We start from the raw sequence: 7,479 nt of genomic DNA, 5'->3' as shown, positions 1-7,479 counted from the left end.
TCTCACAAATGTTTCCTGTTGCCTGTACTTACTATTAAGAGGAAATCGTTACATTTCTTTTTTCACAATGCCAATAGAAATGTCCCTACAAGGGGGCGGTATTGGAGTCAATACCTTTGGGGCCTTCCTTGGTTCCAATGTCTTCTGTGGAGAAGAGTGACATTCCCTAAGCCATGTGTGGTAGCTGTTAAAGCTGTCCACTGAGTATTTTTGGTTCACTCACCTTTAAGGCACATGGGAGGGTTCCACTTCCTGCCTCCCTCTGTGGCCATGTAACCTGCATAGGTCAATAAAGATTGAGTAGAAGTGACATGTGTTACTCTGCACTGTAAATGTTGAGTCAGTGGGTGATTCACCACTTCCCTTCTCTTGCTGCTGTGGTGATCCGAAGAAGCACAGGTCAAGTAAAGGACTCTCTCAGCCTGAGTCTCTGAGTGACTGATAAATAGAAAACCCCTGTTCACCAGTGTTAGACTTGTAGCATGAACAAGAAGTATCTGTTGGTATGTTAACCACTGAGATCTGGGGGTTTCTCATTACTACATCATAATGGAGTCAGTGCTGACTGATGAGCTTTGTTAACTGGAGAGTAGACCCTCTGCCTTGAAGCCCAGACAGTGCCAAGCTAGGTCCATCACCTTGTGTCATTTTCTCTTTTAGGTATCAGTAAAACAGGTGAGTTTCCTTCATGTGGAAAAGAGGCAAACGGAATCTGCTTTAGCATGTCCATCATCTTCTAACTCCCCCTGCCGCCCCCTCCCATTACAGACTAGGAATGCCAAAGTCTAAATCAAGCAAGGAGATAAGGAGAACCTGATATATTCTCCAATCTGTATCACCTTTAGTAATTTTACTAGATTTTGATCCTGGTTTGTTCTTGTCTATTTCTTTTCACAATGGCTAGGAAGCCATAAGAAGGAGGAATAATGATGGCTGTTTCCCCAAACATCCAACACTTAAAAGACCTTAGGTATTTATACAGCACACCACTTAGTCATGTTGGCAAATAACAGAGGTAGGCTTACTATTTTTGTTGTTAAAATCCCTGAAATGCTGGCAGACTAATGGTGGATAGATGTTGTGGGCAAGATTGTAACATGGGTCTTTAAGCTTCTAAGCCCCTTGGTGTACATGTCCTGAATCCCCTTCCCTTTGATGTATACATGAAAATATCATTTATGCATAAAAATATCACTCTCATGGTTAGTTTACACTATATAGCAAAGGGTAAAGATATTTTTCCAATGTAATTAAGGTCGGTAATCAGTTGTGTTTGAGTTAACCAAAAGGGGGATCATCCTGGTTAGGTCTGGTGAGATTATTTTTAAGAGTTTATAAGTCACAGAGAGAAGCCAGTCAGAGTAGCCAGTGTAGGAGGCCACATGGTGAGGACTTGAGTTTGGTTTCTAGTTGTTCAGGATAATTCCTGGCTGACATCTAACAAGAAAATAGGGACCTCAGTCAGAAACAAATTCTGCCAACAACCGGAGGGAGCTTGGATGCAGACGTTTTCCTAGTTGATTCTCCAGATGAGAATACAGTAGGCCAGCATTTTACCTGAAACCTCGTGAGACCATGAGTAAAGGATCCAGCTAACATGTTCCTGGCTTCTGACCCAAAAAACTGGTAGATAATAAGCTTATTGAAGGTTTCGTCTACTATGGGGCAACTTGATATGCAGTGATAGAAAACTAATACACAAGGAATCTGACCTGTTTTACCCTGAAATAGCTGGCTTTTCTCTTAATAGATCATCTAGGCATGTTTTGCTATCTCCTTAGCTTCCTGAAGTCAGTTTTAAGTTCCATATGGAGAGATGAGACTGGAAGAGGTTTTCACAGTGGTTAACTGTGACTCACGATGTTTTCAGTGTGTCCTTCATCAAACCATTGGAAGCAGCCTGAGAAAGCTTCATAGTTTCTTCTCACTTTTGAGTACATAGTGACCACCTTCTCTCCTCTGGGAGTGCTTTTGTCCTCTGACTGGAGTCATTTACTGATAGTTATATAAGGCTTAACCTGGGATAGTGCCTAGATGATTTTGGGATACTAGGAAGTCTGTGGTTTAACACTAAAATTGAATGATGGTCCGTCCCCTTTTGTCCACATTCTGGAGAGGAACTGTGGTGATACAGAAACATCCGCTTGACTGATTGGAAAGCACTTGGTCTTTTAAGATGAATTTTGACATTGAATGTATACTTTCATATTATGTAGCATGACCAGACAGAAATGAGACTTGTTGTGAAGGGGAGGCTTTTGTTTGTTTCTGTCTGGCTAATTTTGGCACCATATATTTGAAGTTGGTAACCAGAGAGCAAGCACCCAGTTTCACAGGAGCACAGTTTGACATAAATAACTTTTCTTTATATTTGTCAGTGGTTTGACTTGCTACATTTTATTGTAAAACTACTTTAATAAAATGACAAAACCAAACAAAAATGTAATATGATTAACAAAGAATTTTAGATGTGTTATATAGGATGGAAAGGTATAAAGAGAATCAGTTTCTTACTCAGGAGAAAGGGCAGATTTGCCCGATTTGAACGAAAGAGTTTTGTGGAGAAAGAGAAAGCAAGAAAACTGTTAGATGTGTATAATGGGTTGTATCCTTTTAACCAAGAACAAAAAGACATGTGACCATGTAGCCTTGAATCTTTGGTCAGAGTTGCACAAAGCCCTACTCCAGGTGAGTTTATCAATAGGACTCCACTCTATGGTAACAGCATTATGAGGAGTAAAATTAGAGTAAATGAATTCAAAGGTACTTAAAGCTATGGCTTCCTCTAAAGAGTTTGTGATGGTTTTTAATGAAAACACTGATAACATTGGGCCAACCAACAGGGTTTATGTGTAAAACTGATTCTGTGACATGAAAATTTCTGGGGAATGCTGAATTGTTGTTTCTCCTACTGATTAGATAAATCCAAATAGGCAAGTATTATGTGATTGTTTATCCACATTGTTTCACCACTGCTACAAATCATCAGTTCTTGGATGACAGCCCCAGTAAAGGCTACAAAATGGACAATATGGACTCTCTTCATGCCCTCTATTCACTCTAAGACTTCCTGGTGGTCTAGTTTTTGGATTATTTATTCTACCCTTATAATTGACCCAAAAACATGCATCAGCCCAGGGAGAGAAACAGAGACTTGGTATTCTTGGAAGTCTTTAGTGCATCTTACTCTGGATGGTGACTGCTGGTGCCAGCTAGTTTAGAAATTTGCTGATAGAGTTTTCTGTAGTTCATGCTGTTGACCACCTGTGTTAATACTAGAAAAGCTCCCAAAGAGGATGATTTTCATGGACTTGGGAGATTGGGGTAGAAAGCTGAGATTTCTAGAACACTATGAAAAACTGCAAGGTTTGGTGTCTTCTCATTTTGATTATCTTCCCTTTCCAATCTTATGAAGAACCTCTTCCTGATTCCCAGGAACATTATGCTCTCCATTTACTATTTAAAAATGTATTTTTTGTGCTTAAAGTTCCCAGTTCAGTGTGTTGGTTTATCTCAGAAGAATACAAACTTAAGTAAGACCACATTCTGAAGATTTCATGAACTTACTCCTTCAGGGTATATTTTATATTTAAAAGATGGTATTCATTAATCTAAACAAATGTCTATTTGAACACTAGGGCAGAGATTTTTGAGCAGAGGGATCTGCGTGTATTTATTTTCTAACCACATTTGCTATTCTCTTATATCTTTTCTTTATCAAGAACAAGAGTCTGTAACTGAATTCTTCACTCCCGAAAGTTGTAGACCATCTCAGTAAATGGAAAATGCTTTCATCCAAAGACATGTAATTCTCATTGGTGTGTATACCATTCTTTCACCTACCGGAGTTCTAAACTGAATGGGAGATACAAAAAAGAGTCAGTCAAAGAGAAATAAAAGTATCAGTTTCAATAGTAATAGCACTAATGGAAAACAGGACCTAGGCATATGACTCATATGTGCCCCAGAATTAGGCAGTCCTATCCACCCAGTCAGAGCCAGCCTGGAAAACCACAATCTTGCCCACAAGAATATTTTCTTTACCAGTAGCTTCCTTAAGTGGAGAATTAATCTAACCATATGCTCTCTGAAAGGAGGCTGATCCCAAAGAGAGGAGGAGAGGAGGAGAGGGGAAGGTTTGAGCTACTTATCCCATGTTGCCTGCTCCCACAATTCCATTCCCATAGCTGGCTGTATAGATTGTGAGGTCCAGTGCAAAGTGAAAAGGCAGAACTCTTTGTTCAAAAATGTTTTTATGAACTTCAAGATGATGGCAGTAGAGCACTGAATTAAATGTAAGCCCTTCTAAGTGTGGAACCCTATGCAACATACAGGCTCTGAATTCATGAAGCTAGCCTTCTTCATTTCTTATCTGCAATACAGAATAAGGAAATGGAGGGAATAGAAAAGTGTACTATATTCATTTCCATCCAAATGGAAACACAAATCAAACATAGAGGAGGTTACCTTAAAAAATAACATTTCCACGTCTCCTTTTATCACATCCCTTGGGTCTAACCAGCAAGTCTGTGGTCCGCTGGGGAGTGGATACAGCTATGAGGGTGGGAGAGCAATGATCTCATCGGGGAATTCTTTCTCCAAGAGACATGAGACTTCTCTTCTAGTACCAACCACTGCCACTCTCTTGAGCCCTTTGGCATACAGCGAAGAATTTACCTGAGAAGCCCAGGAAATAGGTCAGAATCAGACAATCATGATCATACTGCATTATTCCATACTACTAAGGGATAATGGATCCCTTAGACCAGAAGAAGAATACTGGTTATTTTAAAATTTATCACTGAGAGGCATCCAGGAGGGAAAATGCAATTCTCCCAATAAATAAAATGTGAACTCAGTCACTCACTTTAAATATTATATATTTTTATTAGTTACAAATAGAATTCATTTGTGGGGTCTATTAATGAAAGCCTTTTTAATCAATTTATGCTTATTCACTTTAGTGTTGCCTTCTTTCTGATGACGTATTGCCAGTTGTACTTCAAGCATTTCATCCTTGCCCCTTATCTGCATTCTTGCTCTGGGGAAGAAAATCAAGACTGCTTCCTCTCACCTTCACTGCACCCTCCTGGATCTTTTGTGGTAGGGCTGAGTTCCAAGCCTGGGTCATAAAGGGGAAGTCATGGTTGCAATGATTCCTTGTTGCCAGTATGCTGTCCTAGAGGCAGGAGAAATGTGTTCAGCTGGGAGAGTGAATCAATTCATGATGAATTCAGAAGACTCTGACCTTGACCCTCTACTGCATTATCCAGGGAAGTCTTGGAGTGGCTAATGGTGATGTGGTGAAGAGGTGAATGGGGGTAACTCCTATACTCTGAGCCCTTAGAACATCTGTTGTATAAAAAATAAAATAGCTGAGAATGTTTTTATTATCATCAAAAATAATTATTTTTCTCTAAGAAAGAAGACATTCAGTGCAAGGGAAATGCTGCTCCTCACAAACTATTAAGGCCTGTGCTCTTCTGTATCTAAATCAGTTGACAATATCTACAGTTTTATTGATAAATTCTTACCAGTTTTATAGGATGAGAAATGACTCTATACATTTCTAAACCAAGTCGACATGACTTTAAGCATATTTAATGTGTGACCATGGAACAGACACCATAGTTCCAAATTTTCAATTATACAATGTTCTTTAAAGGAGTTTAGGATTCAAAAGCTTTCCATTTTTGTACTTCCTTCTTCATGTTTTCTCATTTTCTGTAGAAAGATACAACCCAAAAACCCCCAAAAATGTGAATGTAGAAAAAATAGCTACAATAGAAACAACATATAAGAATATTGGCTATAAATAGTTCATGATATTGTACTATCAAAACAAACAAGCTCATCACTGAACCATGTTTAAATTAAACATTTTCTTACACAAGGATATGAAGATTTTTAATCTCCATTGATCTTTCTCACTATCCGCCTTTCATCAAGCCCAACAAATCTTCTGGCATTTTTTTCTCTTTAATCTCCCTCTGCTTTTATCTCTCTACCATCAATGAGACTAGCCAGGCCCTCATAACCGCATATGTGCCCTATCATAGTCCCTAGCGAAGCTTGGGACTTTCAAGCGCTTCAGCCCAGTACTCCACTTTCAGTTTATATTGGTGACAACACCATCGTCCTTTTAGGAGGCTCTGAGGTCCCTGACCCCAGCATCTCGCCGAACTTCCCTTTCCTTTGGTAGTTGTCATTATATATGATATATCATAGAGGTTCTTCTCCTCCAAACCTTACTGTCAGCAGTCCCTTTTCTGAAGCCCCTATAGCAAAACTACGTCAGTCCTTTTTGTTTCAGCTGTCTGATCATAGATTTGTTATAAGAAACAAGAGGTAAGAAAGGTATAAAGATCTTAGTATAGTTTCTAACTGCCATCTGAGATGTTCACTGAAAGATAATCTGAATTTGTTTCTTTGTTTGTATTTCAAAAGATGGGATTCACCATTTCTACCTTGATGTTCATATTTCTCCCTAATAAAAGGTACTTTAAAGTTATCCTTACACCCTAGCTTGATGAGTTAATTTAGGCAGAATTGCATATATCCTCAGAGCCTTTACTGAGCCTTTATATCTCTGAGAAAATCCAGACTAAGTGAAGCCCAGTTTGCACTCACTGAGTTTTCTTTTTGAGGCAAAGGACTTTTGTACCCAAGATTTTAGCCAACAATCGTGTATCATTTTTCAGTCTGTGAATATGTGTATGTCTTCCACATGCATATCATCAGCATCTTGTCTTAGCTACAGTTTTTCATTTGTTAAGTCACTGCACAATGGATGTCCTACAAAGTTCACATTTTCAAAAATACATTATTGCTCATTATTCTGTTTCCCCAAACTGACTTTGCTATAGTTGTCAATGACACTGTTATTAACTATTAGAGCTCAAAATATTAAACTGTTGATCATTCTTTCTTCCTCTGTCGTCAAACTGTCCTGCTTTCTTCTCTACTGCCCACTTTTTTTCCCTATTTTTTATTTATTTATTTATTTTTATAACAGTTTTTTTGTCAAATTAGTTTCCATGTAACACCCAGTGCTTCTCCCCACAAGTGCCCCCCACCATGACCCCCTCCCCCTTCAGTCCATGGTTCGTCTCCAGTATTCAGTAGTCTCCCTTGATCTGTGTCCCTCACTCTTCCCTGCTCTCTTTCCCCCTTCCTTTCCCCATGGTCCCCTGCCAGGTCTCTCCTGTTAGACCTATGAATGCAAACATATGGTATCTATCCTTCTCTGCCTGACTTATTTCGCTTAGCATGACACCCTCAAAGTCCATCCACTTTCCTACAAATGGCCATATATCATTCTTTCTCATTGCCATATAGTACTCCATTGTATATATATACCACATCTTCTTGATCCATTCATCAGTTGATGGACATTTAGGTTCTTTCCATGATTTGGCTATTGTAGAAAGTGCCGCTATGAACATTGGGGTACATGTGCTCCTATGCCTCAGCACTTCT

At 39.1% G+C, this 7,479-nt stretch overlaps 1 long non-coding RNA gene across 1 annotated transcript; it reads left to right on the top strand.

The window, feature by feature from the left end:
* The first annotated feature begins 591 nt into the window (after positions 1 to 591).
* On the top strand, positions 592 to 5,388 carry LOC115294617. The gene is made up of 3 exons (XR_003910001.1): positions 592 to 675; positions 3,723 to 3,818; positions 4,965 to 5,388. It is a non-coding gene; the product is annotated as an uncharacterized LOC115294617 (long non-coding RNA).
* The last annotated feature ends 2,091 nt before the right edge of the window (positions 5,389 to 7,479 follow it).

The sequence above is a fragment of the Suricata suricatta genome, chromosome 6, assembly GCF_006229205.1.
Source record: "Suricata suricatta isolate VVHF042 chromosome 6, meerkat_22Aug2017_6uvM2_HiC, whole genome shotgun sequence".
Taxonomy (NCBI): Eukaryota; Metazoa; Chordata; class Mammalia; order Carnivora; family Herpestidae; genus Suricata; species Suricata suricatta.
The sequence above is the reverse complement of the archived record's forward strand: the minus strand, read 5'-3'. Positions and strand labels throughout refer to the sequence as shown.